At 45.1% G+C, this 18,594-nt stretch overlaps 1 pseudogene; it reads right to left on the bottom strand.

The window, feature by feature from the left end:
* Window positions 1-923: 923 nt before the first annotated feature.
* On the bottom strand, window positions 924-2,747 carry Gm11405 (predicted gene 11405; annotated as a pseudogene).

The following is an 18,594-nucleotide window of genomic DNA, read 5'->3' as shown; positions in this document are numbered from 1 at the left end:
GTATTGCAGAGAACACAGCTACCACAGCTCCCAGAGCTCCAAGGACTGGACTCCTTGGATAGCGAGACTGAGTATATAGGCCCTTGGTTGGCAGAGAAGGAAGGAGGCTGTTAAGGAAAAATAACTCATACTCTTAAGCCACCCTTGGTCTCCGGGGAATCTCTGGCACCTTGGCAACCATGAATCAGCTATTGCCCCCTTACAAATAAAAAGGTATAGTCATCACCCAATATAAAGTGAGCTCACAGGGGTCAGACCACGTGCAAAAATCTATTCTTTTACAGGTAAGCATAAAATGGAAGGCTGGTGGCATTTAGAGCTTCCTTCTCTGTTATCTGGGAGGGCCAGCCACTAGTCTTCCATCAACCTCAACTTTGAGGATGAAGAGAGAGAAAGGTAAGCGCCCCCACACTGGATAAGATGTGAGCTCCCAGCGGATCCTTCTCTCAAGCACCAAGCCCCGGTTTTAAAAGCTCTGCCTGGATGGGGGCTGCTGGGTAACACTATCAGCCCAGGATTCCTTGGCCAATCAGGAGCAGCTGGATGGGGGCTGCTGGGTAACACTATCAGCTCAGGATTCCTTGGCCAATCAGGAGCAGCTGGATGGGGGCTGTTGGGTAACACTATCAGCCCAGGATTCCTTGGCCAATCAGGAGCAGCTGGATGGGGGCTGCTGGGTAACACTATCAGCCCAGGATTCCTTGGCCAATCAGGAGCAGCTGGATGGGGGCTGCTGGGTAACACTATCAGCCCAGGATTCCTTGGCCAATCAGGAGCAGCTGGATGGGGGCTGCTGGGTAACACTATCAGCTCAGGACTCCTTGGCCAATCAGGAGCAGCTGGATGGGGGCTGCTGGGTAACACTATCAGCCCAGGACTCCTTGGCCAATCAGGAGCAGCTGGATGGGGGCTGCTGGGTAACACTATCAGCTCAGGACTCCTTGGCCAATCAGGAGCAGCTGAGGTTAAGGATGGTTATCTTGCGAAGAAAAGCCATGCCTGAGACCCAAGGAGCTGGAGACAGGACTTGTCAAGGAAGAAGAGAACTTTCCCACCAAGAAGAGTTGACAAAGGAGGGACCAGGACTTCTCCCCGTTCCGATGGATGGCAGTACGGATCTCTAAGAGCTGGCCAGGTGCTCCACCTGGATGGTGCTGGTGGTGACAGTGAGGCAGATGTCTTTATGATGCTCTGCCGGCTTCTAGGGGGTCAGGTCAAAGGAACACTGGGGTGGAGGGTTTGGGTTGCTGTCTCCACCACCCCCTCCCTGGGGAGCTGCCCCAGGGGACTGAAGTGTGGTGGTTGTGGAGGTGGCTGCTGCTGCTGCTGCTGCTGCTGCTGCTGCTGCTGCTGCTGCTGCTGCTGCTACACTTGTGAAGCATGGGCCTGGGCCTGAGCCTGGGCCCAGGCTGGGGCCTGGACCTGGGCTTGGGCCTGAGCCACTGCTGCTGCCGCTGCTGCTGCTTGCACTTGTTGAAGATCAGGAGGGTTGTGTTTGCGCATATGTTTCATAAGGTATGTTTCTGATGTATATGCCCGACTACAGATTGTGCAGGTATAAACCTTGGCAGGTTTCACTGTGTGTGTAGATAAGTGAGCCTCTAGAGAGGCTGCGTCTGTATATGCTCGGTGACAGTTGTGGCACTTGAAGGGTTTATCTTTGTTGTGCTGCTGTCTGTGAGACTGCAGATTGGAGAGTTGTGTGAAAGCCTTCTCACAGCCCGGGTGTGCACATTTGTATGGTCTATCGCCAGTGTGGATTCGGGTGTGCTGCTGCAGATGTGAGAGCTGGCGGAAGGATTTCTCACAGAAGTTACAACTATAGGGCTTGGCCCCTGAGTGGATCCGGATGTGCTGGGCCAGGTAGGAGCTGTTGGCGAAGGTCTTGGAGCAGTGCGGGCACTTGTGGGGCTTGGTCTCGGTGTGTGACTTGGAGTGGATCTGCATCTCCGACTTGGAGTAGAAGGTCAGGGAGCACATCCGGCACCTGTAGGTCTTGCCATCTTTCTGATGGTCATCGTCATCCCCAGGGGCAAGGACGTAAGGGCCATTCATCTCAGGAAGCCCTGATTCCAGCATTCACTTCTTCTTGCGGCCCAGAGGAGGTGTAGGAGGAGCCACAGTGCCACCACCACCACCACCTCCACCTCCTTCCTCAGTTAGGGTTGATGCTACCTTCTTGGAGAGGTCAGGGACCACCTGTAGGGCTTGGGAGCCCGGGGGAAGAGCTGAGACAATCATGGGAGCTGAAATAGGGAAAGTCTGAGCTGCGGAGCCTGTGGTCACAAGAGAGCCTGACGGGGATGTGATTACCAAACCAGGACCCCTTGATTGACTCCCTTCTCTTCTCCACCTCTGAGAACAGGAGACTCCCGCAGTCATGAGTCCTGTAGATGGTAAAGAAACCACGGTGATATTCTGGGTAACAGATGCCTGACTGTGTGGGGTCAGCTGTTCTGACTTGGTCTCTGTGTCCATGCTGATGCCAGAGGACAGGGACACTGAGGCGGGGACAGTTAGCAAAGTGGGATAGTGAGGTGGCGCCAGTCCACAGCCCTTCTCTGGCAACAGCTGATCCTTCATCTTGTTGATGAACATAGTGTTTTCAATCTGCCCTGAGACTGTGGGGATAGAAGGCCAGAAGTATGGGTTAGAATTGAAGTGAGGCTCTTCCATTCTACCCTCTCTCTCTCTCTTTCTTCCTCCTGTCGTCTTATTCCTTCTCCTTTCCAGGGCTCCTGAACTTTCCGGAAGTGGTGCTGCAGCTCATGCTCCCGGGAAGCCCGAGTCCTCCACGCCCACTCCCCCCAACCCCCAACAGCTTCAATGTGCAGTCGTTTCACGGAGAAGGCCGGAGAGCCGGAAACGAAAACGGGGGGGGGGGGGGGGGGAGGAGGGGAAGGAAAGTAGTGGGGGGAGGGCGGCAGCAGGAAAGGAAGGGGGGGGCAGGTCAGAGTCCCCAGGCTTGCCTTTTTGTGTGCCTACTGTACCCTACAGTTCAACCCGGCAGTTTGGACTCACCTCACCTCACCAGTCTCAGCACTGACGTGTGGTGGCCTGAGTAAGCCTGTTCACAACAGGGTGGCGTCTCAGCGCTATATTGTATCTGTATGAGTTTGCCTGTTTGCACCTGTGCAAAGCACAGAATCTTGATGGCACACCGATTTGCATGTATACCATGCCTTCTATGTGGGAGTCCTGGGACATGGCACTGCTATGTGTTGGCCTAGACCCACCTGCTTACAACTGTTCTATACCCCAGGGCCACCAAGTGAAGGTCTGATAATGCTAGTGCACATCCCTGCCATGTTTCAAGGTTGCTTTGTGGGAGTACGTACGGGCCAGCCTGCCCACATGCTTTCCCCTGTCTTATTGTTATCACATGGTACCTTAGACTCATCTCTTCACACACCTGATGTGCTCCAGCACCAAGACCAGACAGTGTAGGAACACATGCTTGTATGTCTGCCATAGTCCAGGGCCGTCATGTGGCACCTTGGGCCCACACACCTGCACATATACTGTACCCAGTTTTGCCATGAAGGCAGCACGGGCATGCCTGTTTTTGTACCTGCGATGTACCAGCACTGCCATGTGGCAGCCAGGAAATGCCCTTTCACAAATGTACCATGACTCATTGCTACCATACAGGCACAAGGGCTCATGGACAGCCTCTTCACAGGTTTGTTGTGTCTCAGTGACACCACATGGTGCCATAGGCACACCTGTTCCCACCCATGCCATTTGCCAGCAGAGCCCCTGTAATATCCAAAATGAATTCAAGACCACCTAGTACCTTCCCCCTTCGAAAAGGACTTTCCAAACTGTACTAGCAGGCCAAGTGCAGAGCCAGATAAGGAAGCTGACTGACTAAACAAATGTAAAAACATAGTTTTAGCGGTCAAAATGATTAAGCTTGTAACTACCAAAACAATATTAGCTGTTCTCAGAGAAATAACCATAGCAAGATTAGCAAGTCTCCTGCCCCCTGCCCCACACTGAATTCTGACAAAGACCACAGACCACCCTGACCTTGTTGCAAGAATTCCCCTGACATTAATAGCTGTGACGTTAATGTGCTATTACTTTGCTGACCAAATCATAATAACCCACCATGGGAGCAAGCATAGTGAGTCACTAGGCCAAAGGTTACTTAGTCACTATACAAACCAACCAAAGGGTTACTTGCTACACCAATGAGAACCTTGTTGCTCAAATCTGCCCCTTACAAAGGTATAAAAAGTGTGTTCTTTCTTTGTTCTGGGTCTCTCCTCTGGCCTGGGTGCTGAGAGGGGAGTCCCTAACATGTTGGATCAATAAAAATCCTCATACATTTTGTAGCGATGGCAGTGGTCTCTGTGTTCTTTGTGAGTGAGGGTCTTTTGACGAACTACACCATGTGGTGGTGCCAGCATGCCTGTTTGCTTGCCTACCATGTGCCAGCACTGTCACGTCGTAGTTTGAACATACCTGTTTTCACAGCTGACCTGTCTCGGTGCCATCACATGGTGAATTCAGCATGCAATATGGTAGTATAGTCTTGACTCTTCAAAAGCCTACCACGTCCCAATACTGTCATGTAACATTTTGGCCATGGATGTTTGCATGTATGCTGTATCCTGGCAACAACACATGGCAATGTGGCCACTTGCTTTTTCATGCCAGGAGAATCCTAGTGTTGCCACTGGTGTGTTTATAAAAAGATGAAGAGGTATTAGAATATGTTCTTTAAGGGAGTGGTGAGGTATGGGGGGAATGGGATGTCCCAGCGGGCCCATGACAAGACCTTCACCCCGAAGGATCAGCCACATGACAGTATAGTATAGAATAGGGTTTATTCAGGGTATGGGGAGGGTAGTTAAGAGGTTAGTAGAGGCAGAGAAAGACAGAGAGAGGGAGAGAGTAGAGAAGTAGAGGCTAGCCATGACCATGTGGAGAGATGGGGGAAAGGTATGGGGAGGGAGGGCACAAGGGGGCAAGAGGCAAGAGAGAGAGGCAAGAGAAGCAAGAGAGAGGAGGGGGCAAGCAGCCCCTTTTATAGTGGGCCAAGCCTACCTGGCTGTTGCCAGATAACTGTAGGGAGGAGCATACCTGGCTGTTGCCAGGTAATTGTGGGATGGAGTTTAGACAGAATGCTAACATTCAAGTGCTAGCCTATGTTTATTTATTTGCACACCTGCTATGTCCCAGGGCTGCCACATGGCAGCCTTGATTCACATGTTTATGTATGGTGTATACCAGCACCTCTTTTGGTGGCAAGGGCTTGCATGGTCACTAACAAGGCATGTGCCAGACATGTGATGGCAGAGACTCATCTTTTACATGTCTACCATATTTCAGCAATGCCATATGGTGCTCTGGGCATGCCTGTTTGGAACTGTACCAAGTAATTGTTTGCAGGTGTGCTATGTCCCAGTGCCACACTGTGGCACTGCAGGTAGCATGCTGCTATGTCCCATTGCTGCTGTGTGGTGACCTTGGCATGTCTCTTCACATGCTTGCCAAGTCCAAGTGCTGCAACATAGTAGCAAGGGTAAGCCTGTTTATGCACTTGCCATATTCCAGTGCCATGACATGGCAGCCTGGGAATGTTTGTTTATATACTTGTCATATTCCAGAGCCAACACATAGCAGTGAGGTTACACCTGTTAGGAGCCATGAAATGGTCCAGTGTTCCCATGTGGTGGCTTAAGCATGCCTCTTAATACACCTGCCATGTCTTGAAGTAGCCACAAGGCAGCCTGGGCAAGCCTGTTTGCATGCTTGCTGTATACAAGTTCCAGAACATGGTGCCCGGGCTTGCCTGTTTGAATGTCCCAGTACCAACATGTGAGCACCTGGGAATGGCTTTTTGCCTGCCTGCCGTGTCCTGGTATCACCCCATGACAGCATAGGCTACCTCCTAGTATGTGAGTTGTGTCCCAACTTAGCCATGAGGCACTGTGGGTAAGCCTGTTCACCACTGTGCCATGTCCTAGTGCTGACAAGTTGCAGGACTGACTTGAGTATTCCCATGTTTGTCATGTCCCAGTGTTGTCACAAGGTGACCCAAGCTCATCTGTGACAACACTGGCATTGGTTTGTACAACTGCTGTGTCCCAGCAACCTGGAACAAGTAGCAGCCTTAGGCACACCTCTTCACATGCCTACAAATCCCAACATGGTCATATGATGGCCTCGGTATGTCTGCATGCACACCTCTGTGCCCTAAAACTGCCATAGTGCAGCCTGGGCACACCTGGTTGCAGACAAGGTGTCTCCCGGAAATGGTAGCATGGAAATGTCTATTTGTATGTCTGAAGTGTCCAATTTCACTGCTTATCGCTTGAGGATGCATATTTGGATAACTGCTGTATGCCAGCACCATGTGGCCCCACTGGTATTCCCATTTTCATCCTTGTAATGTCTGGTTGAGAGCACATTGTGGTGTTCACATAGCTGTTCCTATGCCTGATATTTTCAGCACCACCACTTGGTGTCATGAGCACATCTGTTTGTAAACTCTCTGCATCCCAGAACCAGATAGAGTTCAAAGCATGCATTTACAGGGACCGAGGCTCCAAGATCAAACAATGATTTTTTTTTTTTAAGGGAAAAAGAGGGGAAGGGAAGGGAAGAGCAAGGAAAAAGAAGAGGACAGAGAGGAAGAGGAAGAAGAGAGGAGAAAAGAGAGGAGAGAAAGGAAAGGAGAAAAGAAAAGGAAAAGAGTAAAAGGAGATGCCAATGAGCATCAGAGCAGAAACTGTTTCCTCACACTAGCTTATGGGGAACTCTGTGTGTGTGTGTGTGTGTGTGTGTGTGAGTGTGTGTGAGTGAATGTGTGTGTGAGTGTGTGTGTATGTATGCGTGAGTGTGTGTGTATGTGTGTGAGTGTGTGTATGTGCGTGTGAGTGTGTGAGTGTGTGTGTGTGAGTGAATGTGTGTGTGAGTGTGTGTGTGTATGTATGCGTGAGTGTGTGTGAGTGTGAGTGTGCGTGTGTTCCCATTCTTCTACCATTAAATAGACTTCAATATTTTGTTGTTGTTTAACAAATGTTTGTGTGATCACTCACTATGGCCAGGCACTTTCTCAATACTGGTGATATGATGTTAATAATAAATTTTTGTTTTGTGATAAACGTTACAATCCAGCACACAAGACCTAGAGAGACAAATCTATTTGGTGGAACAAATAAATGAAATTTAAATAACTTAAATTATTCAGCTCACACTAACTTAATGACTAAGTACCATTAATAATAATAATAATAATAATAAATAATAGACCACATAGGGCTGGCATAACAGTTCAACAGGTAGAAGAATTATATCTCCTTTTATTTCGAGGTGCTGGAGGTTGAATCCTGGGCTTTGTGCATCCAGGAAGCACTCAAACACTGAGCTGTACTCCAGTCCCCCTAAATCTTTTAAGTTCAGCCCATTAACTGAAAAATGACTAACTACATGAAGGAATATATGCAGACTGCAGTTGTGGTTCTTTTGCTCCTAGTGAAGAAATCTACTATCATAGAAGAAGATGTGGAAAAAGATGATGAACACAGAAACAGCAACTATAAACACGAAGTTGCTTCAGGTAACTGGAGAGTTGAGGGTTCACCTGCAAAGCTGTAGAGTAATGTTCATCTGAAAAAAAAAAACTGTATTGTATTATTACTTGATATTATGCTCAAATTGTCTTTCATTTCTACTAATAGTTGAGAACAAGTTCTTCTGCTAGATAAAGAATCCAGTCAACAATTAGTTACTTTCTAAATGTATAACTATACAAAGATGTCATATTCTGAAAACGCAGCAAAACACACTATAATGCCAATTGTTGTTGTTGTTGTTTTTTTTTTTTTCAAGACGGGGTTTCTCCGTATAGCCCTGGCTGTCCTGGAACTCACTTTGTAGACCAGGCTGGCCTCAAACTCAGAAATCTGCCTGCCTCTGCCTCCAGAGGGCTGGGATTAAAGGCGTGCACCACACGCCCTGCTAATGTCAAACATTTTTATCTTCCAGAGAACTTGTACATAAAACATGTAGTTAAGGCTCTGTTTACTTTTCTAGAATTATTTATTATTGAGATCCTGGTATTAAGCATATATGATTGTAGGGCAGACAGTAAAAGGCCCATTCTCACAGTCATCTTAAGTGTGGTTTGCCATCCTGAGTGCTGTTGGTCCAGCACAGCTATCTCTATGCTGGTTTAATAATCCCCACTCGTTATTCTCACCAAGTAAGCTTATCTACATTAACCCCAAGTTCTCTACAACGTATTTTCCCCCAAAATGCCTAATTCTCAGCCATATCCCTTATGGACGCATGATTGCCACCTAGTGGTGAGATATGAGCTACACAGTGGGAAAAAGCTGCTTTTTTTTTCATCATTTCCTCAGTCCATACATATTACAAAAACAGCACTATATGCCATCCCAGACATAGAAGAACATGTCTGTAATCCCAATACTCAGTAGATTAGCCAGGAGAGTTACTGAAATTTCAAGGCCACCCTGAGCTGTCTAGCAAGATCTCAGTCTGAATAACACACACACACACACACACACACACACACACGTCCATCCACACTCACACACTGTTGCATATTGTCCAATCTACTAAAAAGGTGGCCTAAAAATTACTCGTATCTTTTTATCATGTAGCTTATATATCAGTGAGGATACAGACTGTATATTTCAGATTATAACATATGTAAAGAAAGTAACACAGTAATTAAGTAAAGAATGTCTTCTGAAAGACATGATAGTTAAGCTTGATAGTTTTATGTCAACTTGATACAAGCTAGAGTCATCAAAGAAGATAGACCCTCAATTGAGATAACGCCTCATAGAGTCAGGTTATAGGCAGACCTGTGGGGCATTTTCTTAGTTGATGATTGATGGGGGAGGGGCCAGCCCATTGTAGATGAGGTCACTCCTAGGCTGGTGGTCCTGGGTTCTATGTGAATACAGGCTAAGGGGCTGGAGAGATGGCTCAGTGGATAAGAGCACTGACTGCTCTTCCAGAGGTCCTGAGTTCAATTCCCAGCAACCACATGGTGGCTCACAACCATTTGTAATGAGATCTGATGTCTTCTTCTGGTGTGTATGAAGACAGCTACAGTGTTTGTGTGTGTGTGTGTGTGTGTGTGTGTGTGTGTATAATCTTTAAAAAAAAATACAGGTTAAGGAAGCCATTAAGCGTAAGCCAGTAAACAACATCCTTCCATAGCCTCTACATAAGCTTCTGCCTCCAGGTTCCTGCCCTGGTTGAGTTCCTACCGTGCGTGCCTGTGTGTGTGTGTGTGTGTGTGTGTGTGTGTGTGAGTGTGAGTGTATGTGTGTGTGTGAGTGTATGTGTGTGTGTGTTTAATTATTAGGAACAACACAGGTAACTGAAATGTAACCATTTAAGAACACTACAAGAAAATAGCACTTGTTTTAAACTTTAAAATAAAAATGTACCAAAATTTTCACTCACATTTGAGGTTCCTCACTGTAGTGGTTATTCCTGGTTGTCAACTTGACTATATTTGGAATGAATTACAATCCAGAATTGGAAGGCTCACCAGTGACCCTTATCTGGAGGCTTGGAGATCCTTATCTGGATCTTGGTATGAAGATCTTGAGCCATAGTGGCTATGGATTCCAGAAGATTGAATCTCCGAGTTTAAGGAACACACCTTTAATCTGGGCTACGCCTTTCATCTGGGATTAAAGGTGTGGTGGAACACACCTTTAATCTGGGCTACACCTTCTGCTGGAGACAATATAAAGACATTGGAAGAAGGGAGTCTAGCTCTTGCTCTTGCTCCTTCGCCTGCTTGCTGCGTGAGACTGAGTAACTGCTAGATCCTTGGACTTCCATTCACAGCTGCGACTGAATCATTGTTGGGAATTGGGCTGCCGACTGTAAGTCATCAATAAATTCCTTTACTATCTAGAGACTGTCCGTAAGTTCTGTGACTCTAGAGAACCCTGACTAATACACTCACTAATGTCCATTTGGTCTCACATGGATACTATAGAGCCATATTACTTTGTAACTACTGTAGTTTGTTGTGGCTGAGGATGCCATATGCATATTCTAATGCACTCCACACGAAGTGATAACACTGAAGGCACATCCAACAACTGAAAATGTGAACCCATCAAAAGCGAAGTACTTACTGCATCTTCCATAGAAATGCCTAAGTATGTTCCAGGGTCAGACTTATTCTCAAGCTATACATGTTTTGCATACTTGAGAGTCATCGTTTCTCGGAAAACACTACATGTACTCCTGTAAAATGCCAAAGACACACAGTATGTGTGGGACACATTATCTTTGCATGGAAACCATTTGCCTCAATAGTCACCCACACCAGGGCAGAAGACAATATGGTGTTTTAAATTGCCGCATTGAATCCAGAAACAAAATCACGTAGCCACAGCCATCAGACGACAAAAACATTGGAGAAAAGGGCTGTTTCTCTAACTAATGGTGCTAGAAAATTGGTTACACGCATGTCAAAAACTGAAAGGAGATTCCCAGCCCTTATCCTCACAAAAATTACCTGAAAATAGACCAAAGGCCTGAAACTCTGTAAGTACTAGAGGAAAACATAAAAGAAACCACAAAAACAGAAGAATAGGTAATGACTTTCTGAATAAGTCTCTAAGAGATCAGGAAATAATAGCAAAATTTTACAACTGTGATTGCATAGGATTGAAAGCTCTGCCCAATACAGTTTAGAGTCATCAGAATGAAGAGGTCACCTAAGACTGGAGAGAAACTCTGTCAGCTGTTTCCCTAACATCTTTGTACACAAAGAAGGCAAGAAATTCTGTTAAACACCAAAAGAATAATAGTGTCACTAATTGACTTGATAGTTCTTAAAAGAAGTACAAGTGGCCAATAAATACATGAAAAGGAAAACAATCCCATGATAAACCAAATTAAGCAGTATGTAGCTACAAATCTAGCTTTATAGGAGTCACTTGAAGAAAAACTTCAACCTTCTGAAGACTTTAACCACACACAAGAGAATACAAGAAATGGATAATCCCAGATCAGCAAATCAAAAGAGGTAGGAACCCCTGCCCCCAACAGAATAATAAACAAAATAATGAGAATCAATAAACACTGCTCACTGATTGCTGGGAACCTTCCCAGCATCAGAGTTGCCGAGGAAGGCACCAATGGGAATGCTGGCAATTGCAGTGGCAAAAGGTGTGATTGTAGCTTACTTTTCATAAAATTTGTCTTTTTGAAATCTTCGTTATTCTGGCTGGCTTCTGGTTATTAAAACTTGCTGTTTAACACTGTGTGGGGGTGTTTAAGTAAACAAATGATTGCTCTGGCTCTTTTTACTTTTTACTCAATTTCGTTAACTCCTTGAGAGCAAGGAAAAGAAATTTACACATGCAGAAAGAAAATTATTTATACAGGCAATATACACAGAATGCACACATTCACTGCACACATTCACACACACACACACACACACACACACACACACACACATATTTGGTGGATGGAACAAAAGCCCCCACAAGCAAGTTCCATTGAGCAAGCACCAGCACAGAAAGAACTCACCCATTCTGCATGAAAATAAGCTCCAACCTTTAGTGTTCAGAGGAAAAAACAAACAAACAAACAAACAAACAAACTTCATCCTCTTTATTGCTGAAGGAAAAAAAGTTCCATCTCTCTATTGGTGAAAGAAAAAGCCTTTTCGTTTTTATTGCCGAATGAAGTAAGCTGTATACTTTATTGTGTTCATTCTTAGATCTTATACTTTCTCAGGAAAATAGATCACATTGTTTTCCAAGCATCTTTACATTCCAAAAAAAGTTCATATCAAGTTCAAGACATTAATGCAAGTCAAAGTCAATAAATCGAATAAGAAGTTATAGCAAGAATGTTTACATATAGCCGGGTTGGGGAGCAACATGTCTTTAATCCCAGCACTTGGTAGGCAGAGGCAGGTGGATTTCTGAGTTCGAGGCCAGCCTGGTTTACAAAGGGAGTTCCAGGACAGTCAGGGGTACACAGAGAAACTCTGTCTCAAAAAACCAAAAATAAATAAATAAATAAATAAATAGATAGATAGATAAATAGATAAATAGATAAATAAATAGAATAAGAAGTTATAGCAAGAATGTTTACATATAGCCAGGTAGTGGTGGAACACATCTTTAATCCCAGTACTTGGTAGGCAGAGGCAGGTGGATTTCTGAGTTTGAGGTCAGCCTGGTCTACAAAGTGAGTTCCAGGACAGTCAGGGCTACACAGAAAAACCCTGTCTCAAATAAAACCCACCGCCCCAAAAGGTCCCCACCCCCCCAAAAGAGAAGAATATTTAAATATGTTTGCACCAGGACTAGTATCTAACTAGCTCTACAACTTAGAACAATTATTCTTATGTCATAAGTTAGCATGGTTTATCAAGGGGTATCTCATTAGTTTTGAAGTTTTGTATAGGTAAATCCAGTCAATATTTTATTGTCTGTCCTTGCACCTAAAATAAATAGTCTATACCCAGTTTATTACCTTTATCAGATAATGGCTTTACTGCTAACCCAGAAGGAAGTTTCCCCTGATCGTAAACTTGTTCCAAGTTTGCTTTCTATCCTAGTGCATTTAACCCATGACTCATGAAGGTTTACAGAGCCCTAATTGCAGTTTTCATAGAGGGCTTAAAATTACTTGTATAAATTTTGGAATTCTATAGAATCATTATTAGGATTCGTGAAATCATCAGTTTGTCTACACAGCATTGCTACAGGAGAGTACATCTTCGTTGATCTACAGAAAATCTGCCCAATAGGTTGGGGTAATGCAAAGAATCATTAGAATATGTAATAACAACAGTATCCCAGTTGGCTCCTGGAAACTGGTAACATAAATGGTCTCAATTACTCAATAAAAAGACACAGACTAATGAGCGAATTAGAGAACAAAACCCTTTCTTCTGTTGCATCTAAGAAACACACCTTATCGTTAGGGATAGACAGAATCTCAGAGTAAAAGGATGAAAAGAAATATTCCAGAATCCAAGAAACAAGCCATTGTAGTATTAAAATCTATTTTAATACCTGACAAAATCGATCTCAAACCAAAACTAATCAAAAGAGATAGGGAAGGATGCTACCTATTTATCAAAGGAAAAGGCTACTAGGAGGACACCACAATTCTAAACTTTCATGCATCAAGCACAAGAACACTAAAATCAAGCACTTGAGTTGATAAAAGAAATGCTAATACAGTTAAAATCAGATATTGCAGCTGGGCGTGGTGGCGCACGCCTTTAATCCCAGCACTTGGGAGGCAGAGGCAGGCGGATTTCTGAGTTCGAGGCCAGCCTGGTCTACAAAGTGAGTTCCAGGACAGCCAGATCTATACAGAGAAACCCTGTCTCGAAAACAAACAAACAAACAAACAAACAAAACAAAACAAAAACCAAAAAACAGATATTGACCCTTATACAGTGATAGCAGGTTATTCACTTTTGCCAATGGACTGGTCTTCCAAATAAAAACTAAACAGAGAACTGCTAGAGCTAATTAACTTTACAAATGAAATGAACCTAAGAGATACTTACAGAAAATTTCTCCCAAAAACAAAAGAGTATACTTTTTTCTCAGCACCTCAAGGAACTTTCTCCAAAACATACCTGGGTGCAAAACAAATTTCAACACATATTGACCACCACAGATTAAAGCTGGGTATCAACAACCAAAATAATGGAAAGCTTACCAATTTACAGAAACTCACTTTTGAATGTAAAATGGGTCAAGACAGAAATTAAAAAAAATAACACTTTTAAGAACTGAATGTAAATAAAAAACATGATATACCAAATGCTTTGAGACAAAATGAAGGTGACTCTAAAAAGCAAGTTCATAGTACTAAATACCTACATTAAAAAAGAGAGAGAGTGACAGAACCCCACCTACCATCACGCAGCACAGCACGTGAGGAGGAAGATAGCCAGGGATCTGCTGAGAGTAGTGCCATAGAACGAGGGTGAGGAGAGATGCCCAGAGACCTGCCAGCTGCTGCATGTCTCAGGTGTGCCATAGACACACAGAGACCTGCCTGCTTTCATGCCATTTAGTATGGAAAGGGGAAGATGTCCCAGACCTGCCAACACTATGTCACACCGGCAGGCTGTGGAAATCTGGTATGCTTGTCACCACATCCGAAGCACTGACAGAGACGATCACCCAGAGCACCACCAGCCTCATGGACAGGCTGCAGTGAGAGCCACTAGAATATGCAAGTCTGTGGTAGACAGAAGGGAGAGAAGAAGTGGAACAGTTTGCACATTATGAAGAGAAATGGAACTGAAGACTGGAGGGTACAGAGGAGTAGCCTGTTGTGATTAGCTAGTCCTGCCACTTAATGCCATGGTGAAGTTCTAACCCCCACTGTCTTAGTTAGGGTTTTACTGCTGTGAACAGACACCATGACCAAGGCAAATCTTATGAAAAACAACATTTAATTGGGGCTGGTTTACAGTTTCAGAGGTTCAGTCCATTATCATCAAGGTAGGAGCATGGCAGCATCCAGGCAGGCATGGCGCAGGCAGACCTGAGAGTTCTAAGTCTTCATCCAAAGGCTGCTGCTGGAAGACTGACTTCCATGCTACTAGGGTGAGGATCTTATGCCCATACCCACAGTGACACACCCATTCCAACCAGGTCACACCTATTCCAACAAGGCCACACCTCCAGATGGTGTCACTCCCTGGCCCAAAGATATACAAACCATCACACCGGTTGAAGATAACATCTGGGTCAATGGCTATGCAGGGACAGGTGTTGATGTTCATGGCTCATATTGCCACTGGAGAACATAGAGGTGTCCCTAGTCTGGGCAGCTTCCAGGAACCAATTGGATATTTAGGGATTGTGAAAACCTGGGCCTGACCCACATTATCTGTGGTAGTACTTGAGAAAATGGGCCTTGCATCTGGCCTAGGAAGCACATTAGATCTGGCTCTAGTGGAAGGGGGCACTAGTGAGTCAGCCCCAGTCAGGTGGGATCATGGGAGATCACGAGCACTGAGGAGATGCCCTTCCCGCATCACTCCTTGCTATTTCCAGCAGTTGGGAAAACTGGTTCTGAGACCGAGAGAGCCAGAGAGCTGTCCTTGTCCACTTTGAGCCCTGCACCTTGCACTGACAGTACAGCAGAGCTGGCACTGGTGGTGGGAGCACTGGTGAGCTGGCCCCCAGGGTGAGGTATTACTGGCCCTGCCACTCCCCTGCTGTGAGGTGGCATGAACTTGGAGATGATACCCTCCCATCTTTATTTTTCACCACCTGTGGCAGTTGGGAGAGCCGACCATGAGGTCAGGAGAGTGGGAGAGCTGGCACTGCCCCTCACTGCCTGCAGCACTTAGGGGAGAAGGCTCTGTGCCTTGCTTGGGCAGCACAGTAGAGCTGGCCCTAGTGGTGGGGTGTGGGTGAATTTGTCCCGAGGGTGTGAGAGTAGGAGAGCTGGTCCCACCATTCAACTGCCCTGGGGTAGCTTATGTGTAGAGGAGATGACCTCTTTCCCTCCTTTCATCTTTCTTCTCTCTCCTGCACTCCTCACCACTTGTGGTAGTCAGGAAAGCTGACCCTGAGATTCAAGCCATGAGTGAGAGCCCTGAGGGTGTGAGAGTGAAAGAGCTGACCCAGTTCCTCATCATATCCAGCACTTGGGAGAGTGATAGAGAAGCACAATGAAGTTGGCTCTGGAGATATGGTTGCTGGTGAGTCTGCTCCAAAGTCAGCCTTGGGTGACCTAGCTAGAGTGATGCTGGAGAGCTCAATCTGGTGGGACTGATAATGGAGAGCTGGTGGGTTGACCAGCTCACTTGCCACCCAGGCCCAGATTGAGGTCTTTGGGTTTGCCAACACCATTATCTGTGAACAGGCAGAGTGTAAAATGGCCGGTCTTCATGACACAGGGCAACAACAGGATAACCTAGAGGAGTCCTAGTGAGCATACAATATTGATGGTGACATAGATGCCAGAGACCTTGAACAAGACTAGTGACTCATTACAATACACATCTGCAAGTGAAGATGTGTGGACAGAGGTGTATACTGTGGAACACACTACAGCTCCAAGGGCTTAAGAGCCAGAGAACTAACCCTGTGTCCTGCTAATATTTTCTATGCTTTGTTTTGTTTATTTGTTTGTATGTTCTCTATTTTGGGTACGAGGTTGCAAGAGCAGAGGGCAAACATGAGAGGACAGGAAGATGAGACTGGGTGCATAATGTGAAACTAACAAAGAATCATGTGAGTCCTGCTTAGTTGATTCAGTGGACCAAGTTTCCTGGTGTTTTTCATGCCCTCTGACTCCTATAGTCTTCCTCTGCTTCTTTCATAGGGTTCCCTTAGCTCTGAGGGGAGAAACATGATGGAGACCTATAACTTAGACTTTCACAGTAATGGTTGATTATGGGTCTCTGCAACCACCCACATCTGCTGCTAGAGGAAACTTCTCTGAATAAGGCACGATCTTTGAGTATATCATTAGGAATCATTTCATTGACTTTTATTGCTGGTTGTGTTTGATTTTATCTCAGGTCTCTGGGCTGTCCAGTCTCCTATTCTTGGCTATCCATGCGGTGTAGGGTAAGGCTCCCTCTTTTGGCATGAGCCTCAAGTTTTGGTCATTGGTTGGCCATTCCAACCAGTTCTGGCCCAACATTATTCCAACTCATCTTGCAGGTAGGGCAAATTCGTAGGTGGAGGGTTTTGTGGGTGGGTTGGTGTCCAGATTTCTCTTTGGATAGCCTCACAGCCTGCAGAGTACCTTTTTACATCAAAAAGACTAGAACATGGGGGTAAAGTTTCCATACAGGTACCAGTTCTACATATCTATGTTCACTGAGCTGCATGGATGTTGTTTTTGGCAAAGGGACCCCCACTGTCAGTTTTCAAAAAACAGTCCTCTGTCCTAGCATCAGTCTGGGTTGTTTAGAAATCTCCATAGGACCCTCTCAGCCAATAACGCTACCAAATATAATCCAGTCCTTCTACTGGAAGCCTTGACTGGCTACACAAGATGGCCAGTTCAGATTTATATGCTCCACTATTAACAGTTTTCAGTAGGGTCACCCTTATAGATTCTAGAAATTTTCCACCCCACTAGGGATCCACATGGTTCCCCAAATGCATACCCCTGATTTCATCTGTCTTTTCCCGCACTCACTGTCTTCTTCCCTCCCCCAAACCTGATTCCTCCCACCCCTGGCCTCACCTGTGCCCAGGCTACCCACAAAATCTATTCTATCAACAAGTAATGAATGGTGCTTCATGAATCTGATGTTTCTGTAAAAGAAAATGACACCATCAATTAGGCAAAGCAGCAGCTTACAGATGGGAAAAGATTTTCACCAACTTCACATCTGATAGTGGTCTAATAGCCAAGCCTCTTCTTAGAACTGGGAACAAAACACCCATGGAAGGAGTTACAGAGACAAAGTTTGGAGGTGAGACGAAAGGATGGACCATCTAGAGACTTCCATACCCGGGGATCCATCCCATAATCAGCCTCCAAACACTGACACCATTGCATACACCAGCAAGATTTTCCTGAAAGGACCCTGATATAGCTGTCTCTTGTGAGGCTATGCCGGGGCCTGGCAAACACAGAAGTGGATGCTCACAGTCAGCTATTGTATGGAACACAGGGCCCCCAATGGAGGAGCTAGAGAAAGTACCCAAGGAGCTAAAGGGGTCTGAAACCCTATAGGTGAAACAATAACATGAAATAACCAGTACCCCCGGAGCTCATGTCTCTAGCTTCATATGTATTAGAAGATGGCCTAGTCGGCCATCATTGGGAAGAGAGGCCCCTTGGTCTTGCAAACTTGATATGCCTCAGTACAAGGGAACGCCAGGGCCAAGAAGTGGGAGTGGGTTGGTAGGGGAGTCGGGGGGTGGATGGTCTGGGGGACTTTTGGGACAGCATTTGAAATGTTAATGAAGAAAATACCTAATTAAAAAAATAAATTAAAAATAAACAAACAAACAAATAAATAAAAAAGAAGTCAAGAAACTAGGTATCAAAAACAAATAATTGAATGAAAACTGGAGTACAGATCTAAACAGAATTCTCAACAAAGAATTTCAAGTGGCTGAGAAACAGATTAAGAGATGTTTAACATCATTAGCTGTCAGAGAAATGCAAATTAAAACTACTTTGAGATTCCATCTTACACTTGTCAGAATAGCTAAGATCAAAACCACAAGAGACAACTCACGCTGAGCAAGGGGAATACTCCTACACTGGTGGTGGTAATGCAAACTTCTAGAGCCACTTTCAAAATCAATATGGCAGTTTCTCACAAAATTGACCCATCTATACCACCCTTGGGTATATACCCAACGGATGTTCCTACCTATTACTATTACAAAGATACTTGCTCAACTATGTTCATTATGGCTTTATTCATATTAGTCAGAAAGCGGACACAACATAGATGTCTCTCAACTGCAGACTAAATAAAGAAAATGTGTTACATTTACATAATGGGGAATTACTCAACTGTTAAAAAAATTGCATCATAAAATTTGCAGTTCACTGGTTGCAACTAGAAAAACAAAAACATGCTGAGGGCGGTAA

The sequence above is a fragment of the Mus musculus genome, chromosome 4 (genome assembly GCF_000001635.26).
Source record: "Mus musculus strain C57BL/6J chromosome 4, GRCm38.p6 C57BL/6J".
Classification (NCBI taxonomy): domain Eukaryota; kingdom Metazoa; phylum Chordata; class Mammalia; order Rodentia; family Muridae; genus Mus; species Mus musculus.
This window is presented reverse-complemented; position numbering and strand designations above follow the sequence as displayed.